Source organism: Martes martes (assembly GCF_963455335.1).
Source record: "Martes martes genome assembly, chromosome: 3".
Lineage (NCBI taxonomy): Eukaryota > Metazoa > Chordata > Mammalia > Carnivora > Mustelidae > Martes > Martes martes.
Genome location: NC_137890.1, coordinates 158,016,462 through 158,036,769, shown reverse-complemented (window position 1 = coordinate 158,036,769; position 20,308 = coordinate 158,016,462). Strand labels below are relative to the sequence as shown.

Genomic DNA, 20,308 nt, shown 5'->3' with positions numbered 1-20,308 from the left:
ATGCTACCCCCCCAAAAATCTATTGGTTCATCAAAATCTCTATAAAAATTCTGAAAGCCTTTTCACAAAAATGGAGAAACTGATTCTCAAAATTATATGGAATTGCAATGGATCCTGAATAGCCAAAACAATCTCGAAAAAGAATTAAGTTAGAAGACTCACACTTCCCAACTTTGAAATGCAGTACAAAGCTACAGTAATTGAAACAGTATGGCACTGGCATAAGAACAAACATATGGATCAGTAAAATAAAATAGACCAGAAATAAACCCTTATACATATGGTTAGTCAGTTGATTTTCAACAAGGGCACCATGATCATTCAATGAGGAAAGGATAGTCTTTTCAGCAACAGATTTTGGGGAAATAGGATATCCATATGTGAAAATCCCCATATACAAAAATTAACTCTAAATAGATCAAAGACCCAAAACTAAGAGGCAAAACTATAAAACTCTTAGAGGAAAACTTTGGGGAAAGTCTTCATAACACTGGATTTGGCAATTATTTCATGGATATGACACCAAAAGCACAGACAACAAGAGAAAATAGATAAATTAGACTTCATCAAAATTAAGACCTTTTGTGCATCAAAATATATGCTCAAGAAAGTGAAAAGGCAAACCCACAGCTAACATCATACTCAACAGTAAAAAGCTAAAAGGTTTTCCTCCAAGATCAGGAACAAGACAAGGATGCCCACTCTCACCACTTTCAACATAGTACAGGAAGTCCTAGCCATAGCAATCAGACAAGAAAGGGGAATAAAAGGCATTCAAATTGGTACAGAAGCAGTAAAACTGTCTCACTATTTCAAGATGACATGACACTATATATGGAAAACCCTAGAGCCTCTATCAAAAACTATTAGAACTAATAGATTTAGTAAAGTTGCAGGATAGAAAATTACTCTACATAAATCTGTTGTGTTTCTATTCACTATAACACACACAAGGAGAAAATAAGAAGATGACTCCATTTAAAATTAGGTCAAAAAGAATAAAATAACTAGGAATAAATTTAACCAAGGAGGGGAAAGATCTGTACTCTGAAAATTCTAAAACATTGATGAAATAAATTGAAGATGTTATAAATAAATTGAAATATATGCTAGGCTTATGGATTGGAAGAAATAATATTATTAAAATGTACATTCTACCCAAATTAATCTACAGATACTGTAATCCCTATCAAAATACCAACAAGGGGCTCCTGGGTGGCTCAGTGGATTAAGCCTCTGCCTTCGGCTCAGGTCATGGTCTCAGCGTCCTGGGATCAAGCCCCACATCGGGCTCTCTGCTCAGCGGAGAGCCTGCTTCCCCCTCTCTCTCTGCCTGCCTCTCCACCTACTTGTGATCTCTGTCTGTCAAACAAATAAAAAAAAAAAAATACCAACAAAATCTTTCACCTAACTAGAACAAAAAATCCTAAAATTTGTATGGAACTGCAAAAGACCCCAAAGAGCAAAAGCAATCTTGACAAAGAAGAAGAAAACTAGAGGTACCACACTCCCAGATTTTAAACTATCCTACAAAGCTATAGTAATCAAAACAGTATGATATGAGCACAAGAAGAGACACACGGATCAATGGAACAGAATAGAGAACCCAGAAATAAAGCCACACATAGAAGGTCAGTTAATCTATGGTAAAGGAGGCAAGAATATACAATGGGGAAAAGAAAATCTCTTCAATAAATGGTGTTGAAAAAACCAGACAGCTACATGCAAAAGGATAAAAGTGGGACTACTTTCCTACATCATATACAAAAATAAACTCAAAATGGATTAAAAATCTAAATGTAAGACCTAAAACCATAAAACTGCCAAAAGAGAACATAGGCAGTAAACTCCTGGACATTAGTCTTAGCAATTATTATTTTTGGATCTGTCTCCTCAGGCAGAGGCCACAAAAGCAAAAATAAACAGTCAGGACTACATCAGACTAAAGAGCTTTCACTCAGTGAGAGAAACCATCAACAAAATGAAAAGACAACTACTGAATGGAGGAAGGTATTTGCAAATGATTTATCCAATAAGAGGTTCATATCCAAAATACGTAAAGAGCTCATACAACTCAAAACCAAAGCCAAAAACAAAAGCAAAAATTAAAAATTAAAAAAAAATCCAAAAAAAAAAATCCAATTTAAAAATGGGCAAAGCACCCGAATAGACATTTTTCCAAAGAAGACATACAGACTGTCAATAGACACATGAAAAGATGCTCATCAGGGAAATGCAAATCAAAACCACAATATCACCTCACACCTGTTAGAATGGTCAATAGCAAAAAGACAAGAAATAAGTGTTGGAGAGGATGTGGAGAAAAAGATAACCTCATGCACCGTTGGTGGGAGTAAAAACTGGTGCAGCCACTCCAGAAAACAATATAGAGATTTCTCAATTAAAAATAGAAATACCATAGGATCCAGCAATTCCACTTCTAGGTATTTACCTGAAGAAAACAAAAGCACTAGTTCAAGATGATACATGCACCCTTTAAAGTTCATTGAAGCATTATTTACAGCAGCCACAATATACAAGCAACCTAAGTGTCCATCAGTAGACGAATGGATAAAAAAGATGTGGTGTACACACACATAATGGAATTTATACAATGGAATATTACTCAGCCATAAAAAGAAAGAAATCTTGCCATTTTCAGCAACATAGATAGACCTAGAGGGTATTACATTGAATAAAATAAGTCAAACAGAGAAAGATGAGTCCTACATGATTTCACTTATATATGGAACCTAAAAAACAAAAAACAAAGCTGTTTTTCACAGTGGCTGGACCACCTTACAAGGGAACAAGCAAAACAAAACAGAAACAGACTCATAAATACAGAAAACAAGCTGTTGATTGCCAGAGGGGAAGTAGGTGGGGAGGGCGATGAGCAAAATAGAGGAAGAGGATTAAGAAGTAAAAACTTGGGGCGCCTGGGTGGCTCAGTGGGTTAAAGCCTCTGCTTTCAGCTCAGGTCATGATCCCAGGGTCCTGGGATCGAGCCCCGCATCGGGCTCTGCTCAGCAGAGAGCCTGCTTCCTCCTCTCTCTCTGCCTGTCTCTCTGCCTTCTTGTGATCTCTGCCTGTCAAATAAATAAATAAAAATCTTTAAAAAAAAAAAAAAAAAAAGAAGTAAAAACTTCCAGTTATAAAATAGCTAAGTTGTGAGGATGAAAAGTACAGCATAGAGAATGTAGACAATAATATTATAATAACTCTGTAAAGTGACAAGTGGGAACTACACTTACTATGGTGAGCATTTCATGATCTATAAAAATGTCAAATCACTATGTTGTACACCTGAAACTAATAGAGCGTTGTATATCAACTGTAATTAAAAAATAAATACTTTCTAGATAAGAAAAAAGAAAAAAAGTAAAATGAAAAGACAACCATAGAATGGGAAAACACATCCGCAGATCGTTCTCTGATAAGGAGTATATTTAAAGATTTTATTTATTTATTTGACAGAGAGAGACCACAAATAGGCAGAGAGTCAGGCAGAGATAGAGGGGAAGCAGGCTCCCTGCTGAGCAGAGAGCCCGATGCGGGGCTCGATCACAGGACCCTGAGATCATGACCTGAGCCGAAGGCAGTGGCTTAATCCACTGAGCCACCCAGGCGCCCCAGGAGTCCATATTTAGAATACATAAAGAACTTCGGAAGCTTAACAACAACAACAAAAAACCTGCAAATAACTCAAGGCAACATGAACAAACAAGTAAATATTTCTCCAAAGAAGATATACAAATGATCAACAAGGCCATGAAAAGATGCTCGACATCATTAATCATTATGAAAATGTAAATCAGAACCACATCGAGATACCACTTCATACCTACAAGGATGGATGTAATAAACATTTTTAAAAGAAACAAAACCCCCACACAGACAATAACAAGTATTGGTGAGGATGTGGAGAGACTGAAACCCTGCAGCACTGCTGATGGAAATGGAAGGTGGTCCAGGCCCTCCCCCACCTTCCACCACCTGCTGCCCTAGCCAGCCCACCTCTCCCTAACTCCCTGACCCCAAGACCTCCCGAATTAGGAACCTGATACCAATGGGTCCTTCAGGAACCTGCTTCAGCCTTCTAGGGCGATGGTACTCATCAGGAGGTACAGAGCAGAATGAAAGCAAAGAAACTACTGTGGGGGCGTTATTCTAAATTCGGCAGGTGAATATTAAATTTTAAATTTGCATTCCAGCTCCCCACCCTCTTCTTTCCGCACCCTTTTTCCTCTCTCAGATTCTCTAGACAGTCTACACTTCCCTCTCGTGGCAGAATCTGGATATTGCAAGTCCCCTTGGGCACTATCTTGTACTTTTTCCTCTGAACTCATCCTGTTGTCCACCCTGGAAAAACGAACTCTCTTCTCAACCCTCTAAACAAATAGCTCAATATCAAGGTTAGAAGTGCCATTACGTCCTTCTAGATAAGAGTTGAATAACGTAAGAATTGGTGCATGAGATGGTTTTCCTGACCTAGACAGGGAAGTCTTTGTTCAAATTGTGAGAGAAGCCCTGTGTCTTTGACTCTTTCCCACACCCTTTCTGAGCTGTCCATTTTCCTAGGTCCTTGAAATCTTCATTGGGTTTAGGGCTCCCCAAGGACAAGATATCCCTGGCCTCTGGATATCCCCCTTAGGCTGAAATGTTCTGAAGTTGAGCCCCCTTCCAAGGACTCGTGCAGTGGGTGAGAGGGTATCTGAAGTCTCAGAGCAGTGAGATGGCTTCTGGAAGCCGCTCTGGACAGCCTCCATCATAGCACAGAGCCTGTTGGCTTCCACTGGCTTGCCCTACAGATTCTCCACTCTGAGTGCTTCCCGAAAGTAGGATCTCACCAGTCACGTGAACAGAGAAGAAAGGGCTGAGTATATCAAGGTGAACATAACCAGAAGACAGTTGTCTTCTAAGGGGATATGTGAAGTGGATTGTATGAGGTAGACGCCATCAGCGGGCCCTCATCCCTGTAGCATCCCAAGTATTTTCTAACAAGGGTTAATGCACAACTTCTGACCATTTCTCTCGGAGAAGGGGCCCCACACCACAGGTGACCTAACAAGGGCTCTCTTTGCCAGCGGGAGCCCTCTCTGTGAAATATGCAGTAGAAAGAAGAACCAAACACTTCATAGGTTCGTGAGGGGCCCCCTACAGAGAACAGGGTGGGTCTTCTCAGACTGATACCCACAACCAAAATGGCATCATAGCCCCAGACCCAGAAAAGCTGCCAGGGACAAACAAGTGTCTGGAGGAGGTGTAACAATGTCTGGAGCTGACCTGTTTCTCCTGTCCTATGAAGGGAAAGCAGCCTCTATAAACCAAAGAACTTCATGTCCCAAATCCTGAAAGTTAAAATCCTGAGTAACTAAGAAATGTTTAATCTGTTTCTCCCCAGCACAAATATTAAAAACACTTTTTAAATTTTAAGTGTTTTACTGCACAAATACAGTCACTCGTTTCAAATGTTTGTTATCGGTACTCTTTCCATATGGCCTTCTGGAAGAGTGTTAACTTGAACCACAGTGTTCCATCGACCTGTCCCCTGCTAAGTGCCCCTGGGTCTTACCTTCCTCGCCTGTGTGGCATGAAGCTTTTCCCAAACAGTGAACTTCAGAGCAATCCATGGGGGTTGGGGGGGGATGAATAGTTAGTATTTAAAAAATAAAAATAAAAAACAATTTCATACAAATATAAAATGAACATGTACCGGTGGTTTTATTCAATTCATTAATTAATGAGGGACCCAGAAGATATTAAAACTGGTACAAGGGAGACTGGGAAAAAGTGAGATTCATGTCCGTCAAGTCAAAGGAATGCTGAAATGAATTTGTTAATATGTACAAAACTGGTTACTATCCTACTGGGCAAGACATTATCTGAGATCATCTTTTCTACCAGACATGAAGCAATTGTACCTCTCCCAGAAAAAACTCATTTTGCATTTTTCTGGCCAAGACTCATTTATAAACTTTCTGATAAGAATCACATATGTTATTATCAGTCTTCTGCCAGTTAACCTCTATCTCATGCAGTTATAAAATACCTGGGGCAATAAAAGTTCAACCAAAGCTGCATTGGCAGCACTACACTAAAAGAATAAGCAACGATCTCTTTATTTTTCTTGACAATGTGTGAAATAGGATGCGTACATTTGACGTGGTAAGGAACTGGGGCATGACGGTCCCGGGCTCTGGCCATGAGCGTTTCCCTCCTCTATGTTAATATAAATGCCAAATTCGTTTGTAAATCCTGAGCCCACGGGTGGTTTTCCCCTAGATGTTGTCTTTGTGTCAAGTAAGTTTATGCCAGTTGTGGGGCCCCTAAGGTCCCACTGAGCCAGGCTGGCATCCCAGAGGGCTCACTGTGGGATAGCACAGAAGAACACCTGCAGCTGGCCTTTCTAGAGATGCATGAGGGGAGCCTGGAGCAAACTTGCCTATAAAGGACCAGATGGTAAATACTTTAAGCTTGACAAACTCAGAAGCTCTCTGCAGCAAATACGCAGTCACTGTAGCACAAAAGCAATTGTAGACAACACATAGTAAATCACGTGGCTGTGTTTGGGTGCCTGGGTGGCTCAGTCATTGGTGTGTCCAACTCTAGATTTTGGCTCAGGATATGATTTCAAAGTTCTGGGAGAGAGTCTTGCATTGGGCTCTGTGCTCAGTGGGGAATCTGCTTGAGGATTCTCTCTCTCCCTCTCTCTCTCTGCTCCTCCCCCCATTAGCTCTCTCTCTCTCTCTTTAAAATAAAAATAAATAGGGGTGCCTGGGTGGCTCAGTCGGTTAAGCATCTGCCTTTGGCTCAGGTCATGATCCCAGGGTCCTGGGATCAAGCCCTGTATCGGGTTCCCAGCTGAGAGGGGAGCCTGCTTCTCTCTCTTCCTGCTGCACATGCTCTCTATCTCTCTCTCAAATAAATAAATAAATTCTTTCAAAAAACAATAATAAATAAATACATACCTACATATTGTTTGTGTTCACAAGTAAGCCATCCCCAGACAGATCCGATCCCTGTCCTTGCCAAGCTCTGACAGGGCAGAGGAGGCCCAGCTTAAACAAGGAATTTTAATAAAATGTAAAGACAAAGTTAGCAGGCCAGACAAACATAGTTCAATGAGAAAATGACATTTAAGGTGAAACACAAATGTTTATTGAGTTGCTAAATTTGAAGTCCTGGTGATATATCCAAGCAGAGATGGCATATCTACCCAGCAGGGTGGGGAGATATATTGAATTGAGAACTCAGAAAGCAGGTCTCAGCGGCAGACATTTGGAAGTCATTGAAACCATGGGGGTGGTTGAGGTTGCTGAGGAGAGCAAGTAGACAAGATGGGCTGTATGAGTGTCTACACCAGTGTTTTCAAACTCAAGCAAGCCTCAGAGTTACCTAGAGGGATTCTTAAAAAAAATTTTTTAAGATTTTATTTATTTATTTGACACAGAGAGAGAGATCACAAGTAGGCAGAGAGGCAGGCAGAGAAAGAGGGGGAAGCAGGCTCCCTGCTGAGCAGAGAGCCCGATGTGGGGCTCGATCCCAGGACCCTGGGATCATGACCCGAGCCGAAGGCAGAGGCTTAACCCACTGAGCCACCCAGGCGCCCCACCTAGAGGGATTCTTAAAAGACTGATTGCTGGGTCCCACCCACAGAGGTTCTGGCTCAGAAGGTCAGGGGTGGGGCCAAAAATTTGCATCTCTACCAAGTTCTCAGAGAAGGTAGCTGGAATATAATTTGATTTTAGAAAAAGAGTGTTCAATTATAAAGTGAACATAAACAGAGAGATAGTTCTTTATATCTTTCAGAGAAATTAAAACATCTGAGAAAAGTCCAAGATCTGACACTTTGGCTGTTGAGTCAGGAAATAAACCTCGACTAAAAAAAATCACAACAATCATCACCACCATCACCATCACCACCACACCAACACCATCACTACCATCACCACTAACACCAACAACACCAACACCATTATCACCACCTTCACCTCCAATACTACCACCACCATCATCAACAACAACATCATCGCTACCACCGCCACTAACACCAACAACAACACCACTAACACCAACACTGACACCACCACCACCATCATCATCTCCACCAATGGCACTGACACCACCGCCAACAACAACCACAACAACCACAACAGTACTACCACCACCATCACCACCAACACCAACAACCACAATAACAGCATTGCTACAGCCACAGCCACAGCCACCATCAACAACACAAACAATAACAACATCATCACCACCATTATCACCACCACCATCATCATCACTGTGGCGAATCCCAAGTGCATTTCTCTAACATTAGTCATCTTGGGCCACCTATTGCAGGACAATAAATACCTTCTATATTGCTGGGTATCTCTTTGGCCTCCATGTAAATAATATTCTTAAAGATATATTTATTTATTTTAGAGAGAGAGAGCGCAAGTGGGGTGAGGGGCAGAGGAAGAGGGAGAGAGAGTCTTAAGCAGACTCTACACTGAGCATAGAGCCCAACATGGGGCTCAATCTCACAACCCCGAGATCATGACCTGAGTTGAAACCAAGAGTCGGACACTTAACCGACTGAGCCACCCAGGGGTCCCTCCGTGTAAATAATTTTTAAAGAAGCAATCTCAGTAGACACTGATCAATGAGATAGAAGTTGTTACAGCATAAGAGGTCTAAAGGCAGACAACCTCCATCTCTTGAGCAGGACTTAGCCTTTGAGTTAGTTCATCACTACTGAGGTGAGTGTGGCTCTTGTTATTGGTTCTCCAGCCCAGAGAATACTTTGGCTCCAACAGGCCCTGAGGAGAAGATCTCAGAATTTAGTGGGAAGGTTACCAGCAAGGATTTCAGCATCAGCCAGGCCTGGATTTGATTTCCAGATCTGTCATTTACTTTCAGAGACCTAGGGCACATTCCTTTCTGTGTTTGTTTCCCTATATTAAAATAAGAATAATTCTAGGGGTTTTCTGAGAATTAAGTTTAAACATATGCAAAAAAAAAAAAAAGGCAGAATTCTTGGCCTATGGTAAGTACTCAATAAATAAGTATTTTTTTGTCACTATTTTTATTTCCATTGTAGTTTGGAGAAGAAATGAAAAGTTGAAGAATGTTTAATCAGCTCATAAAATTGTCAAAGTGTTTTAATAGCTTGCTATAAAGTGATAAAACAGAAATTCTGCTAACCTTAGGCAAGAGGCTTAAGAGAGTCACAAAGGAAATTGAATGGCCTTCATATTGTTATATAATGAAAACTCATCACAAAGAAAGTAACACACTTAGAAATCCTTTCCCACCTCAGCCCAGGCGAACAATTAACGAACAGGAAAATGCAAAGGTAGCTAGCAAAGAATGCTAAAGAGAGGCAGAGAACCATGCACAGAGGAAAAAAATAATCATTCCCAAATTTATAAATAATGGGCAACAGGTCATTTTTCAGAGAGCACTGGTGTGAAACGCTCTTCACCACAGTTGGAAAACAGTTTGATTTCATTAGGAGCTGCTGCAGGTCCAGAAGCTGAAGAACCAGGAAGTAGCTGCCCAGGGCAGAACAGGGCGGGATGGTATCTGCATTTAACACACAAACAGAATTAGCTAAACCAGGACATGACCAAAGAGACATCCTGGTGAGACCAGAAAGGTGACATTTCAGAGCCCTGCTCAAGTGAGTTTTCATTTAAGAAGAGGAATCAAAAGTGCATCTTTGGGCTTTTGCATATCCATAATTCCTTGGTTGTCTTTCTGAAGTCTTGAGTTGGAGAACCATCTGGGTAATACCGAAGACAGTCTTATTAACCATCCACACCAGCAGGCACTGCAGTCAAAGCTGCAGAACCATTCCAATAAGATTCCCCAGGGACAGCTTTCACAATTGTCTCTCTTCCCATTTAGACTCTTTCTTGTTATGAAAGACTTTTTTTTTTTTTTTTTTTTGCATTGAAAAAGAAAATAACTTCACAAAAGTCATTTTCGTCTCCTGAGACATGTGAGATTGTTGGGAAGGAGTGAGGAGGTGGAAATCAAATTTAAACCTACTCATCAAAAAAAGAAGAGTTGTAGGGTTTTCCCTGCTGCAACACTATGCTCCAAGATGCTAGAAGATGCTCCAAGATGCCAAATAGAGAGATGCCCTTTGGGGCAAGGAGACACATTAATGAGCTTGGGGCTATGTGTCTAAGCTTAATTTGAATAGACCCAAAAAAAGATGGGCTGGAGGGAAGCACTTAGTTTCTAAAGAAGCAGCTCCTAGGAAAGGAAAGCAATGTGGCACTAAGCCTACCATCTGGAGCCCTGAGCAGAGAGACAAATAGAAAGATGCCCCCAGAGTCAGGACCTGACAGACGCCCCTCCACTGCCTCAAACACCCAGTGAAAGTTTGGTATGAGCAGCGTCATGGAAGGCTTTCAGCAAGGCAATGTGGGAGAACTACAGAATGTCTGGGGAAGAAAAAGAGCAGAGGCAAAGGATTGAAAGGCAACAGGAAAAACATAAACCTTCCGGGAATATCTTTAATGGAGTAATGGCTCAAGCTAATGATAATTCACTTATTCTTTCATTCAACCAATATTGATTGAGCACTGCTCTTGTGCCAAATATGGTGCAGCTGGCTTGTACCAGTTCATGAAAGCCAACTGTGCTCCTTCCTTCCCAACTCCTTATTCACTGATGCCATATTGGTAACTTGAAAGTGCCCATGGTAGGAATGTTTACACACAGGAATCAGCAAATGCCACAAATCAGGGTCTTGCTGTTTTGGAGGATTTTGATTTTTTTTTTCTCCAGAGAGTTGGTCTACCTGTATACCACTGGCCAGCCACTATTTTTTGGAATACAGCAGCAAACTAAATAGTCAAGGTCATAACCCTTGCAGAGCATATATTTTGAGGAGGAGGAGATCAAAGAATTAATTGATTGGTTGATCGATTAGTTGATTAACAAGCTATTTTCAGACGGTGAATAAGGCTACAAGGAAAATCAAACAGAGAGATCTGACAGGCTGTGGGGGTCAGGAAGGTTTCTTTAAGGAGGTAACATTTGAGGTGTGACGTAAATTTGCATGTATAAAATCATCCCAATAGGTGGAGTCACCCCTAGGGGAAGGAACTCTAGTACAGACCTTTTGTTTCTTTCTGAGGTGTTGTTATCGTGTTTACAATGGGACTTTCATACGTAATATTCTGTTAGGTTGCCTATAAAGTTACCACCAAGAATTCATGGGTGTCCTTAGCTAAAGCACACCTCCTACTTGCACAGTGAACCCCACTCCTTCTTAAATACTCAACCCAACAATTCTACCCTCTGCCTACCGCATCCTTGGGTCTCCCACTACAATGGGTCCTTCCCAGCAGCATAAAAACATGACTGTTTCTCCTATTCTAAAAATGCCCTTTTCTGTCCCATTACCCCCCTCCAGCTACTGCCCTATTTTTTGTCTTGCCTTTACAGCAAAATTCTCTGAAGAGAGGTGGCTCTTCACTCTCTCCACTTCCTGTCCTCCCTTCCCTCTTGAGCCAGCACAGAAAGGGTCTCACCCCGCCAGCCACCAGTGACCAGAAAGGTCACTTGACCTTGCTCTGGTCAAGGTCAGGAGAAAACTTTATGTTGTTGAATTCTTAATCTAATGAGAGAATTTTATTGAAATGGTTCTGCAGCTTTTCCCCAGTCTCCTGCTGGTTTCTCCCCATAAATGAGGACATGCCCCAGGTCCAGTTCTTGGACTTCTTCCCTTTCCTAACTATGCTCATTTCTCCAAGATCTCACCCAGTCTCACAGCTTCTGTCCAATATCTATGTTGGACAGGTAATATCTAGGAGTTGAGTATTCTCAAAACCTATCCCCCAGCCGGCTCTCCCACCTGAGCTTATTTGAACCAGTATTGCCTACTTAACATCTCTGCCTAGAACTAGAATGATCCTTGAAGGTGTGACTTTTTGTCACAGTTTGCTTAAAAGGTTTCTTACCTTGCTCAGACTAAAAGCCGAAGTTATCGAACCATTCTAAAGGGCCCCCTCCCCAGATTTCTGTGAGGTGCTCTGGATTCATTCTAAGATCCACTTATAATACACGAGACCCATGGCCCTGTGCTAGTTCAGGGTCCCCCAGAGGCAGGTGAAAGAAACCACCTGTATCACCCCAAATATGCCTCTTTAACATAAAATTTAAGCCGAAAGCAACTAAGAAGTTGCAAATGGGAAAAGCTTTCTGTCCCCTCCCGCTTTGGGCCTAAACGGCCAGATGGGAATTCTCCTTATACTGGATATGGACTTATCAGCACCAGAGGAATCTGCAAACAAACCTTACCCTATCAGTGGCCTCCCATGTATTTCCCTTCTGACAGCAAGCCCCCTTGGGGGCCTAAAACTGCTTTCCTCCACCCAGTCATTTCTCTGCAGATTTTTATTCTTCGTTGAAGATGCTAATAAAACAGGGTTCTAAACCACAGCTTTGGGCTACCATTTATGGAGGTTTTTCTCACGTGGTGTGTGCTGCAGGGGTCCATAAATTGTTTTCTTCTTGTTAATCTCTTTGTTAAAGAGCCCCAGCCAAAAACCTAAGCTACCCAGAGGTGGGGTTTTGACTCTGCTACCAGGACTGGGGCAAGGACCTGCGGACAGGTGATTTGCTTGTGAGATGGACCCAGACACAAATGTAACAAAGAGGGTGAGATGGGGGAGGGAGAAATGCCAGCAAATGACCCAGTCCCCAGGGAAAGGACGTCTGGGGCTCCATCTGGTGGGAACTCTGAGAAACTGTCCCCTGCCATTCAGCTCCTGCCCCCAAGGGGCAAGGAGGCAGCGTCCCTGTGCTTGCTCCCATCCCCACTGGTTGGGGCATTCCTGGGGGCAATGACTGCTAGGAATTCCCAAGTTCTCTGCCTGCAGCCCAGCCAGCTCCCAGAGTGCAGAGGAATCTGTCAGGCAGAGAAGTCAGAGACCCAGCACGTGGGGAAGAAGCTGTGAGATGCTGGAGACTTCCACAGCTTCTGTTGGGGAGGACAAAGGTGCATTGCTGGTCTGCTGTGGGCCCCCCCACCCCACCCCTCAACACACACACCTAGGGCCGGCTGGAGGCTATGGATTTTGCCAGAACATCCAAAAACTTGATTTAAATAATATTCACGGCAATTTCCTTTAGAATTAGAATATTCCTCTTGCTTCATGGTTTTCTGTCCTTTATGCTCCTCTCTCCTACATCCGTTACTCTGGGTCCACCACTTTCTTCCCTTCATTCTCTTTCTCAGCTGTCTCACTATTTCTTCATCCCACATGACCCTTCCCTCCCCTAAATGGAAGACTCCTGAATGTTTGAAGGACCTCTTCTTCTGCCTTCTTCAAATGCTCCTTCAAGTCAGACCCCTACACAGCAACTCCCGGAAGGTCTCTCCTGCAGCCTTCCCAAAGTCCACATCATCTCCTGCTCTTTGTCTCACTCATTGTTTCTGTTTGAATTCCTGTTATAATGTCTTGATGGTAGGTTGAGATGGTCCCCAACCCCTTCTCAGGGGCATCTCAGAGTTCTTACGCAACTGGTGTGAGTTTGCTCAGCTCTGCCCCGAGAATGGGTGCTCCCTGCTCTAGTCTCTGCTCCATCCCCACTGCCCAGAATATACATTGTGTCTGCATCCTGGTGATCCCACAATCCTTGATTCCTCCAAGTGGGAAAAATTGTCCACTGAACAGCAATTTTCTTTCTCCCAAGAGATGAGCTCTGAACATACTTTTGAATGAGGCCAGTCCTTTGGTCTGGGAAAAACCTCTATGGTCTTTTGTGGTAGGAAGAATTTTGGCTTCTCTTTCTGGTGTCACGCCTATGGTTGTGTTACCTTGCAGAGCAAAAGGGACTTTGTAGGTGTAATTAAGGCTACTAATCAGCAGCTCTTAAAATAGAGAGATCCTGCATTATCCAGGAGAACCCAACCAACATAATCCCATAACCTTTGAAATCAGAAGACGAAGGCAGAGAGAAGCTGAGCATGAGAAAGACACGCTACACCATTGTTAGCTTTGAAAGATGGTGGTCTGGGCCATGAGTCTGGAATTGCAGGTGTCCTCTGGAAGCTGAGAAGCACCTCTAGCTGACAGCCAGCGGGAACGTGGGACCCTCAGTCCTGCAACCACAAGGAACTACATTCCGCCCACAAACGGAATGAGCCTGGAAGCAGATTCTTTATAGAACCTCTCAATGAGAATTCAGCCAGCCAACACCTTAATTTTTGGCCTCGTGAGAGCCTAAACTGAAGACCCAGTTGAGCCCAGCTGGGACTTCTGACCAAAAGGACTAGGTGATAATAAGGGGGTGTTGTTTAAAGCTGCTAAGTGTATGACAATTTCATAAATAAATAAATAAATAAATAATAAAAATGTGTGGCAATTTGTTACAGCAGCATTGGGAGACTAACACAGTGCCTCCAACTAGACAGTTATAAGGAGGAGATATTTGTGAAACTGTAGCACTGTGGATCTGTGATCATGAAAAATGTCACTCAAAGTGTGGCAGGAGTCTTGCTTCTGTGACATGGTCCTTCTAGAGAGGCCTTTCTTTGCTGACCACAGACTGGATCGACCCTGGGCCAAAGAACTGTTTGGTCAACAAGAAAATTCTCTCCTACCCAGTTACTCTTGAAAGCTTAACAAAGATAACTTTCCACTTCACCCCTTCCCTTGGTGAAGGGGGGAGCTTTTCCTTAGAATATGATACTGGGGCCATGGACAGGGAAGAACATAATTTAAACTTTCCATCAGTTCTTGGCGTTGCTAAGGCCAGAGGCCTGATGTATTATCAGGGTTCTCCAGAGAAGCAGAGCCAATGGGATCAAGAGAGAGAGAGACAGAAAGAGAGTTTAAGGAATTCCTATGCAATTATGGAGGCTGGCAAATCCAAAATCTGCAAGGTGTATTGGCAGTCTGAAGACTCAGAGAAGAGTGATGCTACCATTTAAGTTCAAAGGTTGTCTGCTGGAAGAATTCTTTCTTTCTTGGGGTTAAGTCAATCTCAAATTCTATTGAGGCCTTCAACTGATTAGATGAGGCCCACCCACGTTGCAAAAGGCAATCCCCTTTCCTCAAAGTTTGCCAGTGTAAATATTAATCTCATCCAAAAATATCTTCATTGAAACATCCAGAATAATGTTTAACCAAACACGTAGGCACATGGCCCAGCCAAGCTGACACATAAAATTAATCATCACAACTGTATGAACTAGTTGACCAGTTGGTTTGTTTAGGAGTGTGCATATTTTCTATAACAAATAAGTAGGTTTAAAACATGAATTACAATATTGCATATAATTATAGGCATAAGTAAAGAGAGAAGTTAAAAGTATTATAAGCTCATGGAATGCTAACTAAACACTAGAGTCAGAATAGTTATTACTAGTAGAAGAGAGGAAGGTAATCCAGGATCTTCAACTTACTAACAACATTTAATTTTTTAAACTGAGTGTTCATTGTATTTTTCTTTGTACATTTTCATACAGTTGAGTTATTATGTAATTATGTTTTAAAGATAAATAGATAAATTATTTGGGAGATCAGACTTATTATATCTAAACATACATTATAAAGCATCAGTAATTAAAACAGTTTGGTGTCAGTGCAAAAATGGACTGATCCCTGAAACAGAACAGATCCAGAAGTAGCCCCCAAATGCCTGAGGAATAGAGACTATGGTAAGGGTGCATTTCAGATTAGTGGAATGAAATAAAGGATTTGATGAATGGTCTCAGGGTGAGTAGCTACATTTTGCCCTTACTTCTAAAATGAATTTAAGACAGTTTTTTTTAAATGAAAAAAATTAAACCATAGAAGAAGGAAACATGGATAAAATGTGTTATGTCTTTGGCACGAAAATGGGCTTTGTATAGCATGCCTGGTTGGCTCAGTTGGAAGAGCATGTGACCCTTGATCTCACGGTTGTAGGTTCAAGCCCCAGGTTAGGTAGAAGATCACTTAAAAGTAAAATCTTTTAAAAAAAGAGAGAGAGAGAGAGAGAAAGAAAGGCCTTTGCAGTATAGCATATCCAGAAACCATAAATGGGAAGATTTTTAAAATTTTATATTTTTTCTAAATAAAAAAATATATAAATAATATAGAATAAAAATAAATAAATAAAATGTATTATAAAATTATATAAATAAACTATAAATAAAAATTTTACAAGTAAAAAATATAAATTTCTGCAATGGAATAGACAAACCAGGGCAAAGTATTTATAGATGTATAGCTACTTTCCTTAAATCCACTGAGGTTACATTAGTCAACAACATAAAAAATAACCCAGTAGAGAAAAAAAAAGGGTAGAGGAAATGAACAGTTGATGGGAAAAAAAGCATTAAAAATGTTCCACTTTATTAATAACTAAAGAAATACAAAGGAAAAAACAAGTAGATATCATTTTTATTAAATCAGATTTGCAAAATTTAAATATTTGTGGGTGAGGCTATGGGGAGGAAGAACAGTGGGAAAGGTAAATGAGACAAGCTCTTTGTAGAGTAATTTTGCAATAGCTGCTAAAAACGTCAGTGCATACCTTTTGATTCACCAGTTCCAATTCTTGGGGTGTCATCCGCAGATCTACTGAGAGGTGGTGTAGAAGTGTTCTGCATCACTGATTAAGACAGCAAAAACATGGAAAGAACTAAGTACCCATCAATAGGGTAATATGTAATGCTATGCACCAGTCTAAAGAATGGGGTGGATCTCTGCGTCAATATGGAAATTGCCCTAAGATATATTATTAAGTAATGAGAGCAAAGTATACAGCGTTTTATTGCATAATCCAATTTGTAGCTTTTAAGAATCACATTTACTGAAGTATACATAAGCACTTGTGAAAGAACATGTTTTTCTTGTACACCCTTTTGCAATTCTTATTTTTAACCACATAAATATAATGCTTTTGTTTAAAAAAAACACCCTTGTTTTTCAATGAGAAAAGATTACTGACATGGAGCAATATTACCATTAAGTGAAAAAAAATTGGGTTATAAAACAGCGTGCATAATTGTAATCACATTTTTTCCCTATACATCTGTAATTATTCACACATACACTTGTATGTGTAAAAAGCCATCTGGAAGAATTTGGCCAAAACGTTAATTGGGAAAATGCCCAGAGGCAATGATTTTCCATTTGCTTCTTTGAATTTCCTATTGTTCCAAAGTAGGATTTCTCAATCTTAGCCCTAGTGACACAAGCTACATTTGGGGCCAGATTATTCTTTATTGTGGGGCCATCCAATGTCTTTCCAGATGTTTTGCAAAATCATCGGCCTCTACTCACTAGATGTCAATAGGGTCCTCCAACTGTGACAAACAAGGTATCTCCAGACATTGCCAAATACCTCCTGGGAAGCAAAATCATGACCCCTACCCCCAACCACTGGATTTATAGTAAACATGAATTATTTATGTAATAAAAATTTAAATATGTATAGATTGGATAAATATGTATGTATCATAGGTAGATAACAGATAAATAATGATAGAGATAGATGACAGATTAGATAGATAGATAGAAAGAAAGACAGATAGATAGATATGAGAGAAAGGATGGGATTACAAAACACACAGGACAACCATTGGGAGGCAGATCAGTTGGGAAACCCTTGAGATATGAGCAGCTGAAAAGACCACTCCACTGAGATTTTCTTCTGATGCTTTTCTAGGCTCCTCTAAGATGGGGATAGCATGTGTAACTGTTCCCCAAACCCACCAGAAGGGTTTCACTGAATGAGCAGGTGGCCACAAGACTACCCTTTGGAGACTTTGCTTATATTTGCCATGAAGCTGCCTGGATAAAAATATTTTTGATATGCCTCTTTGGTGTATATTTTATCTTCAAAATAGATAACATACACTTTTTAATAATTTCAGAGATGGTCAATATTTCTTTTTTTTTAAAGCGAAGCTGCTTATAAAAACTAGATGAATTTAATTTTGGATGCAAGCGTGATGATTAAGTTATATAATCAAATTAAACAATTCTGCGCAAAAATAAGCTTCAAGAATAGTTTTAAGTAGATGTTTGTAGGTGTCTCCCCCAAAAGATAGGTTGAGGTCCTAATCACTAGTATCTCAGAATGTGACCTTATTTGGAAATAGGTTCATTGCAGATTCGTTACAATGAGGTCAGACTCTAGCAGGCTGGGTGCTTAATCCAATATGACTGGCGTCTTTGTAAAGGACGGGAACATCTTGTGAACACAGACACACGTGCAAAGAAAACGATAAGAAGACACACGGGTGCAGACAGCCATGTGCCCGGAGGGGGGCTTCTCCAAGTCAAGGAACACCAAGGATCTCCAGCAAACACCAGAAGCTAGAAGACGCAGGGAAGGATTCTCCCTTAAGGCTGTCAGAGAGAGCAGTGCCCTGCCAACATCTTGATTTTGGACGTCTAGTTTCCAGAATCATCAGACAGTAAATTTCTGTTGTTTCAAGCCTCCTGGTCTGGGGTACTCTGTTATGGCTGCCCCAGGAATTAATATAACCTTTCTAACAACTAATATACCTAATATTATATTATATTAATATAATTTATTGTATTAATTATATTAATAACAACTAATAACTAATATAACCTTTCTAACAACATTCTTATTATCATTTCGGCAGCTAACCACATACTACAGGGGAAGAAGGGACCTACTCCAATGCCAGGTTAGACCCTGGTTGGCTTAGCCCATCAGCATCTTCCATTTCCTCACCTGTGAGTCACTGTTAAGTGAGGGGGGTGGGGGGAGTGTGTATCTTAAATTGGGCCAGTGTGACTTTCAGGATTCTCCCTCAAAATGGTGGGCTCTCCAGAGAAGAATGTGAACCACCAGCTGGGAACCAAAAACCAGTCAGTGCAAGGAGCTTTCAAAGGACCTCTTGGAGAACTCAACAGGAAGGACATAGGGCTGGAACCATACCTGCAGAGTCTAAAAGTTGGAGGTTGTGCCTAGAACACAATCCTTGAGTTGTAGGATGCTGGAAGCTGAAGGAAGAGACATGGCTATCTATAGTGGGAATGTCCTGATGGGCAAGGATGGGATGTCCATCTCCCAACAGCCAGAGGTGGGCTTGCTGGAGGGAGCCCAAACAGGTCTTGTTGAGGGAGGATCTACCCAAGAAACTCACATGGGAGTACAGCAGGTAAAGGAATTAGAAAGCGGAAAAGGGAGTCTTTCACTGGTAATCAGTTGGCCCGCAAGAGGAGACATCACCCACTTCAAGGGAAAAACTTCAGGTACAAGATACTGAAAATGGCAGAATCCTTGCCGAGACCCCCAAAAATGCTCCCTGAGAAAATAATCTAGCACCTGGGGGTTCTCTGCACACAAAGAATACCAGCATGAAATTACAATGGAACAGGTCAAGCCAAGCCTTTCCTACACCTTCCTCTCCTCCCCTGCACAGCAGCCCTGCAGAAACTGAAAAAAGCACAGGGTAAAAGAGGCAAATGAGTGATTAGGAAAGAAAAACCATCAGATCACTTCCCTATTGGTCCTCAGACTAAGTCAGGCCCCAGCTAATGTTAGGGAGAAGATTTAAGTGCGATACAATATCAAATATTAGAGCATATGAAACTTGTTTGATTATTAACAGGAGTCTTTCCTTGTGATTAAAGGGCCTGGAAAAAATATGGGCCCTCCTCAGATTTTAAGCAGTTTTAACAGACACAGTCACACCCATACCCTGTGGCGTTAACCCTAGAGGGAGGATGCACACTGCCAATACTTACGACTCTGGCTGGGGGCTTCTATCTGGCCGGGGAGAGCGCCCAAACCTCAAGCAGGGCCAACCGGAAATGCTGCAGAGCTCAAGGGTCTGGAAGCCATCTTCAACCAATGAGGGGCAGGAGGCTGTGGGGTCAGGGCACAGCTTCCTGGCTCCCCAGGTCGGGTAGCTCTGCGCTATCAGGCCTGAAAACTCCCTCTTCATTGGCTGGTTCACTTTCCTGTCTCACTTCCTCATTCTACCTACCCACGTGTCCAGGGATTGCCGCCATAAAAACCACTTGCTCTCAAACTCATGTCTCAGGGTCTGCTTCAAAGAATACCCAAACCAAGACACCAGGAAAAGGTAAGATGATTTGAAAAAGCAGGTTGGAGTTGCCATTAGGAGAAAAAAAAGATTGGTTTCTTGCTGCTTGTTCATTCAACGTATCAATCACACTGGTAACTGGGGTTTGATTCATCACAAAGTTTCCTGCCTAAACCTGGGGACAGGAGGCAGTGGGGTTTTCCATTCTCTTCTGCATGCTCATCACATCTTGAAACTGAATCTATATAAAGTCAGATGCTAATCACACAA

At 41.5% G+C, this 20,308-nt stretch overlaps 1 protein-coding gene across 1 annotated transcript in view; it reads right to left on the bottom strand.

The window, feature by feature from the left end:
- The window catches only part of LOC308339411 (nuclear autoantigen Sp-100-like), a 35,018-nt gene extending 15,135 nt beyond the window's left edge, over positions 1 to 19,883 (bottom strand). The window contains exons 1-2 of the mRNA XM_080798045.1: positions 19,737 to 19,883; positions 16,540 to 16,617 (exon numbers count right to left, since the gene is read on the bottom strand). The gene's annotated coding sequence lies outside the window, so the exon portion shown is untranslated. The remainder of the gene's footprint in view (positions 1 to 16,539; positions 16,618 to 19,736) is intronic.
- Between the last annotated feature and the right edge of the window lie 425 nt (positions 19,884 to 20,308).